The sequence below is a fragment of the Bos grunniens genome, chromosome 13 (genome assembly GCF_055505025.1).
Source record: "Bos grunniens cultivar Pamir isolate PY7600 chromosome 13, Bosgru_T2T1.0, whole genome shotgun sequence".
NCBI classification, from domain to species: domain Eukaryota; kingdom Metazoa; phylum Chordata; class Mammalia; order Artiodactyla; family Bovidae; genus Bos; species Bos grunniens.
Window position 1 is genome coordinate 72,333,579 of NC_141177.1, and position 22,244 is coordinate 72,355,822.

Consider the following 22,244-nt stretch of genomic DNA (forward strand, 5'->3'; position numbering starts at 1 on the left):
TAAAAATGGGTACTGAAGATTGGGTTCTTAAAGGTACAAAATTGATAACAAATACCAAAAAGCAAAGATTAAAAATCTAGAGTAGGGGTTGGATTTTCAAAAATACAATATTAAAGAAAAGAAGAAGAAAAAAAAGTCACAAAAATTATTAAGTATATATATATATATGAAGTTTGCTTTAAAAAAATAGGGTCTGTTTTTTTTGGAAAAGTAATAGTAGGTTATAAAAATGAAAATTAAAGGAGTAATAGAGGACTTAAAGATTTTAAAAAGTTAAAAAAGAAAAAAAGAATTATTGTAAAATAGTAAAAATATATCTAGGACTTTCTCTGGTGGTGTTGTGGGCAGTGTGGGGTCAGTTCATTTTCGGATAGTTCCTTAGTCTGGCTTACATTTCTCAAGATCTATAGGCCCCTCCCTATGTAGTCGGTACTAACTACAGGGTTTTAATCTATTGCCCCTGTCACTTCCAAGGCGGTTCCCTCTGTTTTAGCTTCTGTTTGCTCTTCAGTGTCTGGTTTCGGCCCTGACACAAGGGGGCGGTGGTGGACACTTTTTTAGGCTCACTTGTTCAGTCGCACTCTGGGGAGGGAGGGGCGCGGCAAACAAATAACACTGGCGTGTGCTCGCAGTGTCTCAGCCACACTGGGCCTGCCCCTGCTCACGACGCATGTGCCCTCCCTGCCCACACTGCTCAGGCTCTAGGTTGCTCTGCCGGGAACCGTCTGAGCCCGGCCCTGGGCTGCATGCACCTCCCAGGTCTAAGCCTCTCAGGTTCAGGCACTCGGGTAGTCCTCAGAGGCACAGACTCAGTTGGGCCTGCATTTTGTGCCCTTCCCAGGTCCGAGCAGCTCAGGTGATGAGGTGTTTGGCGACTGCGGTCACTGCGACTTATTGCCTCTCCCATCCCTGCCGCTTGGTTTTCTGGGTGTACAACTGGCGCACCTTCTCAGGTGGATGTTGACTGTCCAGAACCCCAAGAAGTCTTAGTTAGCAAAGAAGCCTGCTTGCAGTTTGGTAGATAATGTCTCTCTGGGGCTGCGATTGCTCCCTTCCGGCTCTGGCTGCCTGTCACCAGAGGGGGATGGTCTGCAGCCGGCTAGTTCTATTCAGTTCTTTGTTCTGTGCTCGGTCCTGTCGATGTCTTAGGTTAGGGCTTTTCATGTGGTAGCTATCCCACAGTCTGGTTTGCTAGCCCAAGTTAGTTCGCTTAGATTTCCCTCGGGGCATTCAGGCCCGATCCTTACTCTAAGTAATGCAGCCCGCGCCCCGCTGCCCAGCCCTGCTTGCTAGTGGCAGGTGCAGGCGTCTGTGCTGCTTCTCCACTGGGGGAGTTACCGTTGGGCTCGTAATCTGTGGGGTTTATTTATTTATTTATCTTTCCTCCCTGTTATGTTGCTCTCTGTGCTTCCAAGGCTCAGCACAGACTAGGCAGTGAGCATGTTTCCTGGTGTTTGGAAACTTCTCTCTTTTTAAGACTCCCTTCCCAGGACAGAGCTCCGTCCCTACCTCTTTTGTCTTTCTTTTTGTCTTTTATATTTTTTCCTGCTGCCGCTGCTGCTAAGTCGCTTCAGTCGTGTCTGACTCTGTGCGACCCCAGAGACGATAGCCCGACAGGCTCCCCCGTCCCTGGGATTCTCCAGGCAAGAACACTGGAGTGGGTTGCCATTTCCTTCTCCAATATTTTTTCCTACCTCCTTTCAAAGACAATGGGCTGCTTTTCTGGGTGCCTGATGTCCTCTGCCGGCATTCAGAAGTTGTTTTGTGGAATTTACTCAGCGTTTAAATGTTCTTTTGATGAATTTGTGGGGGAGAAAGTGGTCTCCCCGTCCTATTCCTCTGCCATCCTAGGACCACCCCCCAGTAAGCATCTTTTAATTTTATGGTTGCAGTCACCATCTGCAGTGATTTTGGAGCCCAAAAATATAAAGTCAGCCACTGTTTCCATGGTTTCCCCATCTATTTGCCATGAAGTGATGGGACCAGATGCCATGATCTTAGCTTTCTGAATGTTGAGCTTTAAGCCAACTTTTTCACTCTCCTCTTTTACTTTCATCAAGAGGCTCTTTAGTTCTTTACTTTCTGCCATAAGGGTGGTGTCATCAGCATATCTGAAGTTATTGATCCCAGCAACCTTGATTCCAGCTTGTGCTTCCTCCAGCCCAGCATTTCTCATAATGTACTCTGCTGCTGCTGCTGCTGCTGCTAAGTCGCTTCAGTCGTGTCCGACTCTGTGCAACCCCATAGACGGCAGCCCACCAGGCTCCCCCGTCCCTGGGGTTCTCCAGGCAAGAGCACTGGAGTGGGATGCCATTGTACTCTGCATATAAGTTAAATAATGTTACTGAGTCCAAACTCTCTCTGGCCACGTGACAGGCCAGTGAATCAGAGATGAGGTATGGAGGCAAGGAATACAACTTTATTCGGATAGCTGGCTGGGAATTCTTAGAAAAATGGGTGTCCATTCACAGATCTTCCACAGAATTTTCCAGTTCTTGGAATTTCACAATAGGAGGGCATATATAATTGCATTTCCACTGAAAAATGTCTCTAGATGATCTAGAGCTATTCAAATTATAGATATGCTCCTGAGTAGAATGGGCTTCCCAGGTGGCACTAGTGAAAAAGAACACCCCTAGCAGTGCAGGAGACATAAGAGACTCTGGTTTGATTTTATCTTCCTGGTTTAGGAAGATCCCCTGGAGGAGGACATGGCAACCCACTCTGGTATTCTTGCCTGGAGAGTCCCACGGACAGAGGAGCCTGGTGGGTTACAGTCCATGGGGTCAGGAAGAGTTGGACAGGACTGAAGCAACTTAGTACACGTGCACCTGAGTAGAATAAAGCCACGTTATTTTTAAACTTTGTGGAGGGTGAGACTTTAAGAGAATCATTTCATGAAGTGATAGTCATGTGCAAGGGGAATGACCATCTATGAGGAGTGATGGGCATATTGAGAAGAGGGGAACATCCACAGACCACCCCCTCTCCGCTGGACACCCGGGCTCCCAATTCATAGCTTTTGTCTCCTTCACATTTTGGATGTTTCCATTTGTTCCTTCTGTGCCAGCTTCCTGTTCCGTTGGACTGGTGTGACCACTAAAAGTTGTCTCAATTTCGGCTTCAGTGACTTTGTTCTTATTTATCTTTCTGTCATTCTGAAAACAATGTATCTGCCCTGTTATAGTCACTTCACGCCCAAGAGCCTGGGCTCAGCTCATTTCTTGTGGCTCTTTTTCCACTTACAGTCTCTTCCAGAAAAAGCTTTGGGATCTTTTTTTTGCATAATAAAGACTCTCATATCTACTACGAGGGGGCTTCTCTGGTGCTCAGTGATAAAGAATCCACCTGCCAATGCATTAGACATTGATTCAATTCCTGATCTGGGAAGATCCTACATGCTGCAGAGCAACTCAGCCTGTGCACCATAATTATTGAGCCTGTGCTCTAGAGCCTGGGAGCCATAACTACTGAGCCCACAAGCTGCAACTCCTGAAGCCCACATGCCCCAGGGCCTGTGCTCCACAAGAGAAGCTGCTGCCATGAGAAGCCCACGCCCTACAACTCAAGAATAGTCACTGCTCTCTGCAAGCCTGTGCAGCAACAAAGACCCAGCATGGCCAAAAATAATAATATTTTTTAGAAATATCTGTGAGTAGCCTTCAGTGCTACTCAAAATGCAGTCTGTGATGAGAGAAAAATACAGAAAGTGAGTGTAAGCATCCAGAAAGTCTTTAGCAAGTTGATATCAATCCTCTTCCTGTGGCTAAAATGGGCCCTGGAATTACTGAAGTGGTGTGCTGAGGGTGATGACCTGTGTGTCGTGCAGGTTCCTAGTGCATCACAGTTGTAACATGTAGAAAGTAGGCTGACCTATGTCTTGATTTGCCCCAGCTGATCACCATTGTCCCTTTTCACTCTCAGAAGTGTCCTAGTTTGGACACTATATAAATGGTCTATTTGATTTCTATCCTCACTGCATGGTCTATATGTTCACCCTCAGCTCATCACCCCAAACCTCCCCATAATAAGCAGCTCCAGTGATATCAAAGGAAGCCAGAGAAACTTCCCATCTAGTTCAAGTATGTTTCTACTTCAGGGATCTGACCCTAGAACTTATTTTCTTTAATTTCTCTTGGTGCCTTGTGAGGTATATTCCAGTCATTACAGAGAAAGCCCTGCAGTGGGAGGGGAGAGTCTTGCTCATTGAGCAGTTTTCTGCACTGAGACATTACAGGAGTCAGGGGCCACAGGATACAAGGAGATGGACACGGGGAGTGCTTTTTATCTCACTGTAGGTTGACTGATGTTCTCTGTAAATGATGAATGGGTTTGTCCTGACCTATAGCCACTGCCTAAGGGGTCCCCCATGGGGAAGACGCTGAAAGTCAACTTGTCTGCAAATACAAACCCTCAACCTATTGCTGCATCTGAAATTCTTATTTTCAGAGCTACTCTTTCTGTTAAACTTAGGAACAAATCTGTTAAAATGAAAATACTAGAGATTTTTCCTGATCTCTCAGAAGTTCAGCTGAAGTCCAAAGCTAAAACAAAGAAAGCCTCCAATTCTTGAGGCTTTGATACAAAACACGCCTCCACATTCTTCACCTCTGTCTCATCACCATCAAAAAAGAAATGAAGGAACGTCCTTGGTGGTCCGGTGGTTAAGAATCCACCTTCCAGTGCAGGGGGTGAAGGTTTGATCTCTGGTGGAAGAACCAAGAATCCACATTCCGTGTGGCCAGAAAGAAAAAGGAAATGAAGAGGAAGAAGTGGAAGTTCTGGTTAACTTGGGAGGAAATGGCATGCTCACGGGGGCAGACTGTCTGTAGGGGTGAATTGGGTGCCCTCCTTTGGCAGATTGGAGAGCCAGCAAGGAAGGAAAACCAGAATTTCTACTTTCCAGTCGAGCTCAACTTCCAGGAGAGGACATGTCCTAGGTTACTGAGCAGAAGAGTGGCTGGTCCCAGTTTGTGGTACCTAACTATGAACGCGGTCTTTAGCATGAAGGGTACCTAGCACAGCTTTTTGTTTTTTTCCTACTATATTTGGCCTTTAACTGAAATTCTGGGTCAGTCTCTATCAACGTTTCTTTTTTTATATATTTTAGATAAGTGATTTATTAGAATAGGACTCTTGTGAGGTTTACAAGCAGGCAGGCAGGAAATGCCGTGCCCTGAGAACTTACTGGGCTACAGCTTTACAATCAAAGGAAAAGTGGCAAGGAGGAGGAGAACTTCTTTGTTTTTCTTGAGTAGACATCATGCTTCCATCATCAACTTCTCATCCAGGTTGAGCAGGGGAGTTTTCTTGTCCCTTCATGGTCAAACTAGATCCACAAATGATTGTTTTTCCTGTGTGCAGAGAGCGTGTCCTAGAGATCATTAACTTTCCGAGCTCACTGGACAGGAGGTAGGTCTCATGCCGCCATTATTTTATTTAGGGGCCTGTCTTGTGGTTCTGTTGCATCTTTGTTGCTAAGCAAGCCTGCTTGGTTTTATGGTTAAGCAAACCTGCTTTCCTGAATAATCATTAATTTATAGGGCTCTCCCATATTTTTTTATGCTCACAATCCCCAAGTGGGATTAACTATGTAATTGCTTACATGTCTCTTCGTTTTGCTGTTCAGTCACTAAGACATGTCTGACAAATAGCCTGTAGCCCACCAGGCTCCCCTGCCCGTGGGATTTCCCAGGCAAGAACACTGGAATGGGTTGCTATTTTCTATCAACATTTCTTGACCCTGATCCTTTCCCCTCAAGTTGCCCTGGTTCCAGTAACTAAACTTTTCCCTCTTGAGTAGGATGAAGGAAACAGGGCTGAAATGAGCTGTGAGGCCATCCAGAGGCTTGGTGCAAACCCTGCCCTGGTCCCAAAAAGCCAAGTGCAAGGTGGGTACAGAGCTTTTCTCAGGGAAGACGGCTGGGTCAGCAAGCCAAGCACACGGCAGGATAGCTGAATGCCTGCTGGGCTTTGGGGAGTAGGGATATTTCACGGCCATGTTGGAGCCGAGAACATGGAAGAGAACATGGAAAAGATCCTGGAGCCCTTGATGTCTGCTGAATTGGGCCAGAGCTCCGTGCTGCTGGCAAGCCCAGCTGGAAATTTGTTGACCCAGGGGACAGAGCATCAGATAAGCTCTGTGGTGGAAGAGTGCCGTGATTCTCACTCTAAATCTTGCAATTAGAGGGAGACAGAAAGAGGATCCTATGAAACCTGAGGGTGGTGAAGTTCTGGTGGATCTGAGGCAGAAATTTGCATCTGGGGTGAAAACTTTCATTTATAGAGAAGGGATTCCTAGAGAGAGCGGTTTGTGGGCAGAGTTTTAGAGAAATCAGGGTTGACTCAGAATTAAGATAGAGACCTAGGACTTTGGGATTCCTTGTGCTTTTTTTTTTTTCCTGATTTTTTTCTTTTGAATTTTATTTAAATGATCTATATTTGGTAAAAGGAGACTTACAAATAGGCAAATTGCTCTCTTTCTTTGCAATACAGGTTCCTCTAGGAGATGAGGATGACTAGGAGATGGGGATGACCTGTAGGTTTGGGAATATATTACTCAGGGTTCCCTAGAGACAAAACCAATAGGAAGATGGGTGGATGGATCAAGAGAGAGAGAGTACTCGCTATTTAGATACACATATATTTAATTAAAAATTTTTTTTTATTTTATAGGAATATAGTTGATTTTAGAGAAGGAAATGGCAACCCACTCCAGTATTCTTGCCTGGAGAATCCCAGGGACAGAAGAGCCTAGTAGGCTTCCATCTATGGGGTCGCAAAGAGTTGGACACGACTGAAACGACTTAGCAGCAGCAGCAGCATAGTTGATTTACAATGTTGTATTAGTTTCAGGTACACAACAAAGTGATTCAGCTATTCAGTGTGTGTATACACACACACACACACACTCGTTTTTTTCAGATTCTTTTCTTATATAGGTTATTCTAAAATACTGAGTATAGTTCCCTATGCTATACCGTAGGTCCTTGTTGGTTGTCTATAGTAGTGTGTATATTTAATCCCAAGCTCTTGATTTATCCTGCTGCTGCGTCGCTTTAGTCGTGTCCGACTCTGTGCAACCCCATAGACGGCAGCCCACCAGGCTCCCCCGTCCCTGGGATTCTCCAGGCAAGAACACTGGAGTGGGTTGCCATTTCCTTCTCCAATGCATGAAAGTGAAAAGTGAAAGTGAAGTCGCTCAGTTGTGTCCAACTCTAGCGACCCCATGGACTGCAGCCTACCAGGCTCCTCCATCCATGGGATTTTCTAGGCAAAAGTACTGGAGTGGGGTGCCATTGCCTTCTCCATGCCTCTCCACATTTCCCCTTTGGTAACCGTAAGTTTCTTTTCCATATTTGTAATCTGTTTCTGTTTTGCAAATAAGTTCATTTGTATCATTTTAAAATTAGATTCTACATATGAATGATATCACATGATACTTGTCTTTGTCTTACTTCAGTTACTGTGATCATCTCTAGGTCCATCCATGTTGCTACAAATGGCATTATTTCATTCTTTTTTGGCTGCGTAGTATTCCATTGTATATATATGTACCACATCTTCTTTATCTGTTCCTCTGTTGATGGACATTTATTTGCTTCTATGTCTGGGCTATTGTGTATAGTGACAACGTGTGCTGATAAACCAGCTCTCTGTAAGAAAAAAAAAAGAAGCCATAATTTGTATCATTTGCTGATTTCTTCTGTGACTAATTTATTTTCTGTTTTACAAAAATAAATTTTATTTTTAAATTTATTTATTTTAATTGGTGGATGATTACTTTACAATATTGTGATGGTTTTTGCCATACACCAACATGAATTGTCCACAGGTATACATGTGTCCCCCCGATCCTGAAACCCTCTCCTACCTCCCTCCCCGCCTGTCTCTCTAGGTTGTCCCAGAGCACCGACTCTGGGTGCTCTGCTTCATGCACTGAACTTGCACTGTGTGACCAGTTTTTTAAATGTTTGTTTATCGTGCTAAAAGTCACATAAACAAAAAATACTTCTTAGCCATGTTTAACTGTATAGCTAAGTATATTCACATTGGTCTGTGACTCACTGTCATCCACCTCCCGAATTTTTCACTATGTCCCTAACAAATACTAACTCCCCACCTACCCCTCAGCTTGGGATCTACGAGTGTACTTTCTGACTCTGGCAATTTTTGACCATTCTAGCTACCCCATAGAAGTGGAATCAAACATTATTTGTCTGTACCTAATGTATATTGGAATGCATTTTTAGGGTTAACTTATGTCCTGCTGTCAGATTTGTTGTTCAGTCGCTCAGCTGTGTCCAACTTTGTGATCCCATGAACTGCTGCACACCAGGCTTCCCTGTCCTTCACCATCTCCCGGAGCTTGCTTAAACTCATGTCCATCAAGTCAGTGATGCCATCCAACCATTTCTCCTCTTTTGTCTCCTTCTGGTCATGCCTTCAGTCTCTCCCAGCATCAAGGTCTTTTCCAATGAATTGGCTCATCACATCAGGTGGCCAAAGTAGTGGAGTTTCAGCTTCAGCATCATTCCCTCCAAAGAAATCCCAGGACTGATCTCCTTCAGAATGGACTGGTTGGATCTCCTTGCAGTCCAAGGGACTCTCAAGAGTCTTCTCCAACACCACAGTTCAAAAGCATCAATTCTTCAGTGCTCAGCCTTCTTTATGGTTCAACTTTCACATCCACATATGACTACCGGAGAAACCATAGCTTTAACTGCACAGAGCTTTGTCAGCAAAGTAATGTCTCTGTTTTTTAATATGCTGTCTAAGTTGGTCATAGGTTTTCTTCCAAGGAGTAAGCATCTTAATTTCATGGCTGTGGTCACCATCTGCAGTGATTTTGGAGCTCCCAAAAATAAAGTCTGTCAGTTTCCATTGTTTCCCTATCTATTTGCCATGAAGTGATGGGATTGGATGCCATGATATTCATTTTCTGAATGTTGAGTTTTAAGCCAGCTTTTTCACTCTCCTCTTTTTTCATCAAGAGGCTCTTTAGTTCCTCTTCGCTTTCTGCCATAAGGGTGGTGTCATCTGTGTATCTGAGGTTATTGATATTTCTCCCAGAAATCTGGATTCTGGCTTGTACTTCTTTCATCCAGCCTGGCATTTCACATGAATGTACTCTGCATATAAGTTAAATAAGCAGGGTAACAATATACAGCCTTGATGTACTCCTTTCCCAAATTGGAACCAGTCCATTGTTCCTTGTGTGGCTCTAACTGTTGCTTCTTGACCTGCATACAGATATCTCAGGAGGCAGGTTAGGTGGTCTGGTATTCCCATCTCTTTAAGAGTTTTCCACTGTTTGTTGTGATTCACATAGTCAAAAAAGCTTTAGCATAGTCAATGAAGCAGAAGTGGATGTTTTTCTGGAATTCTCTTGCTTTTCCTATGATCCAGTGGATGCTGGCAATTTATCTCTGATTCCTCTGCCTTTTCTAAATCCACTTTGAATATCTGGAAGTTCTTGGTTTATGTACTGTTGAAGCTTTGCTTGGAGAATTTTGAGCATTACTTTGCTAGCATGTGAAAATGTGAAATGAGTGCAGTTATGTGGTAGTTTGAACATTCTTTGGCATTGCCCTTCTTTGGGATTGGAATGAAAACTGACCTTTTCCAATCCTGTGGCCACTGCTGAGTTTTCCAAATTTGCTGACATATTGAGTGCAACACTTTAACAGCTTCATCTTTAAGTATTTGAAATAGCTCAGCTAGAATTCCATCACCTCCACTAGCTTTGTTCATAGTGATGCTTGCTAAGGCCCGCTTGACTTCGTACTCCAGATGTCTGGCTCTAGGCTAGTGATCACATGATCGTGATTATTCAGGTCATTAAGATACTTTTTGTATAATTTTTCTGTGTATTCTTGCCACCTCTTCTTAATACCTTCTGCTTCTGTTAGGTCCATACCATTTCTGTCCTTTATTTTGCCCATCTTTGCATGAAATGTCCCCTTGGTATCACTAATTTTCTTGAAGTGATCTCTAGTCTTTCCCATTCTATTGTTCTCTATTTCTGTGCATTGATCACTTAGGAAGGCTTTCTTATCTCTCCTTGCTATTCTTTGGGACTCTGCATCCAGATGGATATATCTTTCCTTTTCTCCTTTGACTTTCACTTTTTTTCTTTTCTCAGCTATTTGTAAGGCCTCCTCAGACATCCATTTTGCCTTTTTTGCATCTCTTTTTCTTGGAGATGGTTTTGATCACTGCCTCCTGTGGAATGTTACAAACCTCCATCCATAGTTCTTCAGGCACTCTATCACATCTAATCCCTTGAATCTATTTGTCACTTCTATGTATAATCTTAAGGGATTTGATTTAGGCCATCCTGAATGGCCTAGTGGTTTTCCCTACTTTCTTCAATTTGTCTGAATTTGGCAATAAGGAGTTCATGATGTGAGCCACACTCAGCTCCTGGTCTTGTTTGTACCTTCTCTTTTCCCCATGTACTATACACTAGGCCCTGACCAGCTATTCACTTTACACACGCCAGTGTATATATGTAAGTCTCAGTCTCTCCATTTATCCTCCCCACCCCTTTCCGCCCTTGGCTTCCACATATTTGTTCTCCACATCTGTCTATTTCTGCTTTGCAAATAGGTTTGTCTGTACCATTTTCCTAGATTCCACATACATGCATTAATAGACAGTATTTGTTTTTCTCCTTCTGACTGACTTCACTCTGTGTGACAGTCTCTAGGTCTGTCCACATCTCTGCAAATGGCAAAATTTTGTTCCTTTTAATGGATGAGTAATATTCCAATGTATATATGTACCACATCTTCTTCTTCTATTGATGGACATTTAGGTTGCTTCCATATCCTGGCCATTGTAAATAGTGCTGCAATGAATATTGGGGTACATGTGTCTTTTGGAATTATGGTTTTCTCTGGATATATGCCAAGGAGTGAGATTGCTGCATCATATAATAACTCTGTTTTTAATTTTTTGAGGAACCTCCATACTGTTCTCCATAGTGGCTGCACCAGTTTACATCCCCACCAACACTGTAAGAAGGTTCCCTTTTCTCCTGCATTTATTGTGTGTAGGTGGTTTGATAATGGCCATTCTGACCAGTAGGAAGGTCATACCTCATTGTAGTTCTGATTTGCATTTCTATAATAATCAGTGATGTTGAGCATCTTTTCATGTGCCTGTTGGCCATCTGTATGTTGTTTTTGAAAAGATATCTATTTAGGTCTTCTATCCACTTTTTGATTGGGTTGTTTGTTTTGATATTGAGCTGCATGAGTTGTTTGTTTTGGAGTTTAATCTCTTGTCAGTTCCTTGATTTGCAAATGTTTTCTCCCATTCTAAGGGTTGTCTTTTCACCTGGTTTCTGTTTTCCTTTTCTGTGCAAAAGCTTTTACATTTAGTTAGGTCCCATTTGTTTATTTTTGTTTTTATTTTGAGTACTCTAGGAGGTGCATCGTAAAAGATCTTGCTGTGATTTATGTTAAAAAGTGTTCTGCCGATGTTTTCTTCTAAGAGTTTTATAGTGTCCGGTCTTACATTTAGGTCTTTAATCCATTTTGAGTTTATTTTTGTGTATGGTGTTAGGGAGTGTTCTAATTTCATTCTTTTACATGTAACTGTCCAGTTTTCCCAGCACCATGTATTGAAGAGACTATCTTTTCTCCATTGTATTTAATATATTCTTGCTTCCCTGGTAGCTCAGATGGTAAAAACTCTGCCTGCAATGCAGGGGACCCTGGTTTGATCCCTGGGTCAGGAAGATCCCCTGGAGAATGAAATGGCAACCCACTCCAGTATTATTGCCTGGAGAATCTCATGGGCAGTGGAGCCTGGTGGGCTACAGTCCATGGGGTCGCAAAGAGTCAGACACGGCTGAGTGACTAACACACTGTGAGCCTCCTTTGTGCTAGAACCAATTTTAAGCTGCCACCAAGTCACTAAGTTAGGAAGAGAAGCATGCAGTCATCTCTAACACATCTGTGTCATCTAGCTCCAACACACTGGGGGTTGGGAACCAGTATTTGAGACCACACAGGTGCCAGCATCCTCACTACTGCCCTTGAGTGGAGTGGAAGGACTCATTCTGGGGGTGTAGATTTTCCTGGCAAGTGCTTTGGAATGTTTTCTAAAATCATGTTGCCCTCCTTGGTTCTAATAGTAGCATCTTCCCTGATTATCTATGACAGCAACGCCCAGCCTGTTTGACACCAAGATCAGTTTTGTGAAAGACAATTTTTCCAGGAACCAGGGTGGGGAGATGGTTTCAGGATGATTCAAGCTTGTTACATCTACTGTGCATATTATTATTATTATATTTATGTGAGTTCCACCTCAGATCATCAGGCATTAGATCCTGGAGGTTAGGGATCCTTGATCTATGGGATTTGGGGGATTCAGTCCCACCTCTCATGTGTGTTCAATTGTGCAGTCGTGTCCAACTCTTTGTGACTTTACAGACACAGCCTGCCAAGCTCCTCTGTCCATGGAATTTTCCTGGCAAGAATACTGAACTGGGTTGCCATTTCCTCCTCCAGGGGATCTTCCCAACTTGGGGATTGAACCTGCATCTCTTGCATCTCCTGCATTGCAGACAGATTCTTTACTGCTGAGCCACCAAGGAAGTCCCACCTCTTGTGTGAACATTTATCAAATCAAACGCTCCTTGAACTGAAGACCTTATGGGTCCTCTTCCCAAGCCATTCATTCCAAGATGAGGCAGCTAAGGCTCAAAACAGTGAGGGGACTTTGTGACAATAGTCCATGATGTCAGAGATCTGACTCCTGGCTCTTTACCCAGGCATGTGTGTGGGTGTGAGAGAGAGAGAGAATGAATGAATGTGTTTATAATTGCAGTTTGCTGCTCCTCAAGGATGGACACAGGGGCCCTGCCTCTGAGTGACCCAGAGGGAGAGCTCAGAATGGATTGTTCTGGGTGGGGTAGGGATGGGCATCCACCCACCAAGGTAGAATGCATTATCCTCCCCCCTGACTTCTGCTGGGAGAAGAGAAAGAAGGAGCAGCCTGAGAGGAAGGGAAGTCAGGTTCTGGCCAGAAAACTGCAGCGTTTGCCTCAGATGGAACAAACACTGACAGAACTCCTCTCTGGAGGTCAGAGTGTAAATTACCCAGATCAAAGGAAAGCTCTGCCTGACACCAGGCTGTGTAAGAGGCAGAATTGCATGTCACTTTGTAAAACTAGGGATTTTCATTTGTTCATTTTTGTTGGAAGGCGGAGGTGGTGGCAGAGTTGGCTGCAACAGTGGTGACCAAAAGGGTGAGTGTATGGAAAGGAAGATGCCCATTTCCCCCTGAAAAACAGAGGGTGCCTTGGCCTAATGTCACTGTGGGGGAGAACACCTAGAGAAAGCATCCCTGGTAGCTGGTTTTGAGCAAAAGTACAAGAGTTGAAGGCTGAGATGTGATAAATGGCTATTGAGAACTGTGGAGATGCAGATGATTTATTTTTTTTTCCTCTGCATACTGATGGGATGCTGAGAAAGGTTGTAGTGGGTTTTGAATGATTAGGATTATCAAAGATGGAAACTAAATTGTCTGAATCAGTAGTCTCCCCATTGCCATCCAACTCACCTTTTTTCTCCTGTTCTTCTTATAAAACACCGACCACATTCTTGCCCTTTAGGGAGGTCCTTCTCTTGAAAAGCTGCCATTTCCCACCCCTGGTACTCAGCTCAGCAGAGCCCTGACTAGCTCCTAAGGATGGAGCTCATAATTGTGGATATTCCTGAGAACCTGTGGGAGGAGCTAGGGACCCTCTGTGGGTTGTGTGGGCCCACATGTAACTTCTTCAATGGGCTATGGTGGAGTGACACTGGCTTTGTCTTGGAAATGTCTTGCTTTGCAAGTAGAGAACAGAGCTATAGGAAAGCCAAGTCCTACTTACATGTTGAGCTTAAGTATCAGCCTCCCTCCTTGTCAAGGCAGCCCCCCTTCCAGTGCATCTGGCAAAGGTGTAGGTGTGGCTTCCGTCTCTCTGGAGGGGGCGCTTTGTCATACTCCTGATCTGAGAACTCTCCCATCCCTCTGGGACCGCACTTCCCTACTGGCCACTCACAGCCACACCCCGCCCTGGGTACCAGTGGAAGGAGGGATGTGGAGTTAGTCACAGCTCCCCTCCCTGCCCCATGATGTTAGGGTCCACACCAGCACCACACAAGGCTGAACTGTTCACAGAGCATTTTGTTAGACTTAACAACAGGGGGGAGCGTCACTAAGTAGGACTTATAGTTCATGGACAAAACTTAACTGCCATGGACAATAATAATCACTTGCTTTAAGAATGAGGAATTTATTTACTGAAATGGAATAATCTTCAATATATATTTTTAAATATGTAAAGTATAGAGTAGTATTGTTATGTGTGTGTGTGTGTTCTCTGAGTACCCTGAGGTAGGCTATTCATAAGACCTTGCATTTTTTGGTTCAATATCGAAACCTAAGCTCTGTTTCAGTGGTTAAAAGGGATTCCCTATACCTTCTCTCTCTTCTTTTTTACTGAGATTTAATTGACATAAAACATTGTATAGTCAACCCTTGAACAATGTGAGGATTAAGGGCACTGACAGCCCCCCCCACACACACACACAGTCAAAAATCTGCATGTAACCATGCAGATTAACTTCTGCAGATTAAAAAAGCTTCACAGTTTGGCCTTCCCATTTGTGGGTTTGGATCTGCATCCACTGTTCTGCATTTTTGGGTTCTGTATCCATGGATCTTGTAGTGTATATTTACTGAAAAAAACTCTGCTTATAAGACCTGTATTGCTCAGATCTGTGCTGTACAAAGGCTGAGTGTGTTAGTTTTAGGTGTATAACATGATGATTTGATACATGTGTAGATTGTGAAATGATTACCTCAGTAAATTTAATTGACTTTCATCACCACAGTTATAATTTTTCTTGCAATAAGAACTTTAAAGATTTTAAACAATTTTCAAACATATAATACTGCGTTGTTGTCACAATGCCGGACAGTATCACACCCCCAGGACTTATTTATCGCCTAACTAGAAGTTTGTACTTTTTAACCCTCTACCCATTTTGCCTACCTCCCACCCCCGTGCCTCTGGCAATCACTGACCTGTTCTCTACATCTCTGAGTTCAGTTTCTTTTTAGATTCTACCTCTAAGTAAGATGATACAGTATTTGTCTTTCTCTGTCTGACTTACTAAACTTAGCATAAAGTCCTCAAGGTTCATCCATGTTGTTCCAAATGGCAGCATTTCCTTCTTTTTTATGGCTGAATTTTAGGTAATAGCCATCACATTACATCTACTTTATCCATTCATCTGCTGATAGATACTTAGATTGCTTTTGTATCTTGGCTATTGTAAATAATGCAGCAGTGAACATGGGGATGCAGAGAGCTTTTCAAGATAGTGAGACTGCTGCATCATATGGTAGTTCAACTTTTAATTTCTGGAAGAACTTCTGTAGTGGCTACACCAATTTACATTCCCACCAACAGTGTACAAAGGTGCCCTTTTATCCATGTCCTCTCTAATACTGTTATTTCTTATCTGTTTGATAATAGCCATTCTAACAGGTGTGAGGTAATATCTTGTGGGTTTGATTTACATTTCCCTGGTGATTAGTGATGTTGAGCAATTTTTCATGTTGATGTTGAGTGCTTGTTGACTATTTATATGACTTCTTTCAAAAAATTGACTATTCAGTTCCTCGGTATATTTTTGATTGGATATTTTTGGAGTTTTTTTTCCTATTGAGCAGTGTGCATTCTCTGCCTTTTTAGAGGGAATTAACCCCTTATCAGATTAGTGATTTGCAAATATTTTCTTCCATTTGGTAGGTTGCTTTTCATTTGTTGATGATTTCCTTTGTTCTCAAGAAGCTTATTGTTTTATTTTTGCTTTTCTTACCTTTGCTTTTGGTGCCAAATTGAGAAAATTATTGCCAAGACCAAGGTCAAGGAGCTTACTCCCTATCATTTCTTCTAGGAGTTTTATCGTTTCAGGTCTTACATTCAAATTTTTAACATACTTTGAGTTTATTTTTGTGTATGGTATAAGATAGTGATCCAGTTTTATTCTTTTGCCTGTTGGTTGTCCTGTTTTCCTGGCATTGTATTTTGAAGAGACAATCCTTTCCCTGCTATATACACACGGTTCCTTTGGCATAAATTAATTGACCGAATATGCACATGTTTATTTCTGGGGTCTCTGTCTCTTCCATTGATCTGTGTGTCTGCTTTTATGCCAATGCCATATTGTTTGATTACTATAACTTTGTAATATAGTTTGAAATCAGGGAGCATAATGCCTTCAGGTTTGTTCCTGCTCCAGTTCCTGTTTCGGTCTTTGTGGTTCCATACAAATGTTAGAATTGTTCATTCTATTTTTGTGAAAAATACTATTGTATGGATTGTACTGAATTTGTAGCTTGCTTTGAACAGTCATATGTTTTAATAATATTAATTATTTCCATCCAGGGGCACAGACTATCTTCCCATTTATTTGTGTCTGTATTTTCTTTTATCAATGTCTTACATATTTCACTGTACAAGTCTTTTGCCTCCTTGGTTAAATTTATTCCTAGGCATTTTACTCTTTTTGATGCAATTATAATTGGGATTGCTTTATTAATTTCTCTTTCTGATAGTTTATTATTTATTTAAAAAAAGCAGCAGATTTTTGTATGTTAATTTTGTATCCTGCAACTTTACTGAATTCATTTATTAGTTCTAATAATTTTTTAGTAGCATCTTTAGAATTTTCTACATATGGTATCATGTTATCTGCAAACTATGACAGTTTTGCTTCTTCCTTCCCAATTTGGATTCCTTTCATTTCTTGTCTGATTGCTACGGTCAGGACTTCCAGTATTATGCTGAATAAAAGCTGCAAAAGTGGACATCCTTCTTCCTGATCTTGGAGGAAATGCTTTCTGTGTTTCACCACTGAGAATATTGTTGGCCATAGGTTTGTTATTATGATGAGGTATGTTCCCTCTGCACCCACTTTGTTAATAGGTTTTAATGTAATGGATGTTAAATTTTGTCAAAAGCTTTTTCTGAGGCTATTGAGATGATCATATGATTTTCTTCAGTTTGTTAATATGGTGTGTCACATTGACTGAGTTGCAGATACTGATCCATCCTTGCATTCCTGGAACAAATGCCATTTGCTCATAGTGTAGGATTATTTTAATGTATTTTTGAAAAGGTTAAAATCATTGGTTGAGGACCTACTAAAAGTCAGGCATGTGGGAGGTTCTTTACATACATGACCTCATGGGCTCGATGTAGTGCTCTGGGCAGCTATTATTATTTGCATCTCATAAGTTTCTATTCCAGAACTATCTGACCCCAAAGCCTTGCCCTTTCTGTTAATCTAGTCTGCCTCCTGCTAGAATTAAGGCAAGACTGTCACCGTGCAGGGCTACTAGGAAAGTCACATTTCTGCAAGTAAAGATGACACATCTCCCGTTGTCACTATTAATATCATTCTGATAGTTTTTGTAAAAAGGTAGAAAGACTACAGTAATGGAGTGAGCAAGCCCCTGAGGTCCTGGGCAAAAGTCTCAGTTCTGAAATTTAGTATTTGTATGACTCTGATAATAATAGCAGCCAGGGACTAAATTGTGTCCCTCACCCCATTTCACAAATTCATATGTTGAAGCTCTGATGGTATTTGTAGATGGGTTCTTTGGGAGGTAATTAGGACCAAGTGAGGTCAAGGATGAGCACCTTAATCTGATGGGATTAATGTCTTATAGGAGACAACAGAGAGCTCTCTCTCACCCTGTGCAGGCACAGAGCTAAGGGCATGTGAGGACACAGTGAGGAGGTCAGCAAGAGAGCCCACACCAGAAAATGAATCTTTTGGCACCTTCTAGTGTCCCTAACAATGGCACTCTACTCCAGTACTCTTGCCTGGAGAATCCCAGGGATGGAGGAGCCTGGTGGGCTGCTGTCTATGGGGTTGCACAGAGTCGGACACGACTGAAGCGACTTAGCAGCAGCAGCAGCAGCAGCGTCCATAACTGTGAGAAAATAAGTTTGTTGTTTGAGGCACTCAGTCTATGGTATATTGCTACATCCTTCCAAGCAGACTGATAGAATAGCTAACACCATCATAAGCATTTTGTAAACATCAACTATTCTGGTGTACACCTCTGAGGAAGATACTGCATTATCGTCATTTACATAATGCAGTTGTGGTGCTGAAGGAAGGCTCTTGAGAGTCCCTTGGACTGCAAGGAGATCAAACCAGTCAATCCTATAGGAAATCAACCCTGAATATTCATTGGAAGGACTGATGCTGAAGCTGAACCTCCAATATTTTGGCCACCTGATGTGAAGAGCCAACTCATTGGAAAAGACCCTGATGCTGGGAAAGATTGAAGACAGGAAGAGAAAGGGGTGACAGAGGATAAGATGGTTGGATGGAATCATCAACTCAATGGACGTGAGTTTGAGCAAACTCCAGGGGATAGTGAAGGACAGGGAACCTGGCGTGCTGCAGTCCATGGGGTCACAAAGAATTGGACATGACTGAGCGACTGGACAACAACAACATGATACAACTGAGAAACCTAAAGCTTAGAGAGGCCAGAGACCTTGGTAGTGAAAAGTAATTCAGGCACCAAAAAAATAAGTGTACATATCAATGGAAAGATCGGTAGTTTCCCTGTGCCAGGACAAAGGAGACTGCCTGCAAAGGGACACAGAGAAACTTTGGTGGGAGGGGGGTGATGGAAATATTCTATATTTTGTTTTATATCATAATGGAGTTCCATGGTTATATATATTTGTCAGAACTCATTGGACTATATAGCTAAAATGGACACATTTTATTATATGTGATTTATAACTCAGTAAAGATGATTGAAAAACTTTTAAGAAAAATAAAAGATTCTTATTGTTAAAAGAAAAAAAAAGATAACTAAAGTCAGACCACTTGGGTATGAATCCTAGCTTCATTACAGATTCATTGTGTAATTCTGATCAAGTTACTTGATCTTTCTGGATCTCTAAGCCTCTAGTTCCTCATCTGTTAAATGGAGATAAAATGTTCTCTTAATATATATTTTAAGACTGTCATAAAAATATTTTGCACTGTTTTATTTATACATTCATCCAACAAATGTATGATGATCACCTTCTACATGTCATGCACTGTTCCGGGTGGGAAGGATGGACCCGGCCTTCTGGGTGGTATTGTTCCGTTGCTGAATCATGTCTGACTCTTTGTGACCCCATGGACTGCAGCACACCAGGCTTCCCTATCCTTCACTACCTTCCAGAGTTTGCTCAAACTCATGTCCATCGAGTTGTTGATGCCATCCAACCGTCTCATCCTGTGTCACCCCCTTGTCCTGCCGTGAAATGTTTCCTGGCATTGGGGTCTTTTCCAGTGAGTCAGCTCTTTGCATCAGGTGGCCAAAGTATTGGTGCTTCTGCTTCAGCATGAGTCCTTCCAATGCATATTCAGAGTTGGTTTCCTTTAGGATTGACTAATTTGATCTCTTTGCTGTCCAAGGCCATATACAAAATAGACGAGGTTCCTGTCCTCCTAGAGTTAATTTTCCAGTGAGGATGGGGGAGACCATTGACAAATTAAAATAAAATAACTGTGGATGGAAATGGAAATATGTTATGTATTAGTATAGACAAAGTAACGCAGTTAGCTAGGGAATATATTAGAGAGTGTACCCAAGGAAAGGGTGCTGAACCAAGGAATGACTGAACCAAATTTTAAGGTGGAGGAGGTGGAGGAGGAGGCCATGCAGAGATCTGAAGGATGAGAGCTCCAGGCAGAAAGAATGACACATGCAAAGGCCCTGAGGCTGGAATGACCTTGAGTAGTAAGGAATAAAAAGCCCAGAATGACTGGAGAGGAGTGAGCAAGCTGAGAGCCAGCAGTAAGGAGAATGGTCTGAGGAGGGCAGGGATCAGTGGCTTTTCAGGGATTATGAAGGCCATGAGAAGCCATTGGAAGGTTTACAAAGGGGATTAAGAAGACCTGACTTCACCTTACAACAATCACTCTATGCTGTGGAAAATTAGCTGTAGAAGAAACTAATATAGACGCAAGGAACCTCATAGGAGGCTGTTGTAGCAGTACCGATGCTGAGGGCTTGGACTGTACAGGGTGGTGGCCTTGGACCATGATGGTGGCCTTGGAGAAGGAGAGAAGTGATGATTCTGGACATATATTGGTGATAAGCTCTTGCCAATGTATTGGATGAGGGAAAAGAGAAAAAGAAATGCATCAAGAATGACTCTTGTGTTTTTGGCTTGTGCTACTGGGCAGATGTTGGTGTCTCTTACAGTAAGGGAAACTCAGGCAGAAAATTAAGAGTTCTGCTTTAGACTTGAAAATATGGAGCTACACATTAGACAACCACATAGAAATGGTATGTGTGTAGGTGGATCTGAGTCTGGAGCTCAGGGGCAAGTTGAAACTAAAGATAGAAAGCAATGTCCATAGCAGTGTAAAGTGTATTGTTACTGAATCTCCTTGAAACTGCAGTGGGCACCATCTCTCCTGTCTCCTTCCAAGGTCTAGTTCAGTGTCTCTAGGTGCCTACACAAAGCAAAGTCTAGGGACCGGGAAGGGGAGGTGAATATAGAGATGCTTCTCAATAGACACTGATAGCCAGTCACCACATTCCAGTGAATAACTCCCTTTCCTGTAGGATCATATATATGTTCAGACTCCTTCTAACCCCCTGTTTTTCAGGTTGTATGTTAAAAGTCACCTTCTCTAGCCTTGCTATCTAAAATAGGTCTCCTCTCTTGGTTTCCGACCCTACTGCAGCCTTTCCTCACCCAGCACACTGTTAATTTCATTCCTATCATTCATTTACAATTATTAGTTTATGTTTTTTATTTCTCCCCTCCATTGTGGAAAGAATTAGACTGTATAATGGAAGGAACCCTACATGTGTGGTCATCACTGTCTGCCAGAACTCACACCATGCCTGGCACATAATAAGTACTCAATAAATGCTTGTTGAAGTGAATGAGCTGCTCTTGCCAGAGACACCATGAGTGGATTAATTGATGCTCTGAGCATGGACTGGAGTAGCCATTACTCCAGATCATCAAGCCCTCTGCCCAAGAGGAATGGGTTTGGTTTTGTTCATAATAAAAACATTTAACATGAGCTCTACCCTCTTAACAAAATAGTCATAGAAGCTGAGAGTAGAATGGTATTTGCCAGGAGCAGGGACATTTGTAAGTCATGTCTGACTTTTTATGACCTCATAGACTGTGGCCTGCCAGGCTCATCTGTCCATGGGATTTCCCAGATAAGTATACTGAAGTGGGTTGGCATTTCCTTCTCCAGGGGATCTTCCCAACTCAGGGACTGAACCCCAATCTCCTGCATTTGCAGATGGATTCTTTACCACTGAGCCACCAGGAAAGCCCAAAAGGGACATGGGAAGTGGCTATCCAATGGGTATAAACTTTCAGTATGCAAGATGAGTCAGGTCTAAGGAACTGCAGTATAAAGTTGACACAGGGAATAATCACCAGGTAGCGTAGAGGCAAACAGCACGGCGGAATTCCAAGACGTACAGGCGTGGGGCGCCATTGGCATCCATCACTGAGCAGGATGGCATATACACCCTTATCAGCAGGATCATGGCCCAGAGATGGGTGGATCCACTGTAACTCCCTGCTAAGCTCCTGAAATGGAAGATCTATGTAAGTGTTTTGAGTTATTCTCTTGAGATGTCAGGGCCAGCAAGCTGAAAACCCATGTGGCTGTTTGCCAGCTGCCAGGTTTAAAATCTAGTACCTTCCATGGAAAGTGAAACTGAGAAGATATTTAAAGGTTTCTAATCAAAAACTGTCCCCTGCAGGGGAAGGCTATTTTTATGTTCCATCCTAACAAAGTGGAGAGTTCTGGGAATGCAGCATGTACCCAGCGTCTGGGAGAGGAATGGGAATGGGAAGCTCAGTGCTAGCTCTCCTAAAAACAAGGCTGAAAATATCACAGAGCTCTGCTTCCTGGCAACATCTGTCCTCCAAATCTCTTGAGAGCTGGGAAGAAGAGACAGTGGGCCCAGTAAAGAAAATATGCAGTGAAGTTGCAGTAAGAGTTATAAAGGGAAGTTGAAATGGTTGAGATGGGGTATTCTTTTTTTTTAATTGAAGTACAGTTGATTTATATGTTGTGTTAGTTTCTGGTGTACAGCAAACTGATTCAGTTGTATATATATATAGAGATTTGTTTTCATATTCTTTCCCATTGTGATTTATTTTA

The 22,244-nt window shown here is 42.6% G+C and overlaps 1 long non-coding RNA gene across 15 annotated transcripts in view; it reads left to right on the top strand.

The window, feature by feature from the left end:
• Positions 1-22,244, top strand: part of LOC147361213 (uncharacterized) — a 93,421-nt gene that overhangs the window by 22,037 nt on the left and 49,140 nt on the right. For 5 of the 15 annotated variants that reach the window (XR_015139928.1, XR_015139926.1, XR_015139924.1 and 2 more), the window contains 2 exons: positions 16,839-16,964; positions 17,777-20,869. The exons of 4 other annotated variants lie outside the window; for them this stretch is intronic. This is a non-coding gene — a long non-coding RNA (uncharacterized LOC147361213). Of the gene's footprint in view, positions 1-2,690; positions 3,350-3,451; positions 4,423-16,838; positions 16,965-17,742; positions 20,870-22,244 lie in introns of those variants that run through there. 6 more of the 15 variants (XR_015139915.1, XR_015139919.1, XR_015139920.1 and 3 more) reach the window with 6 other exon arrangements.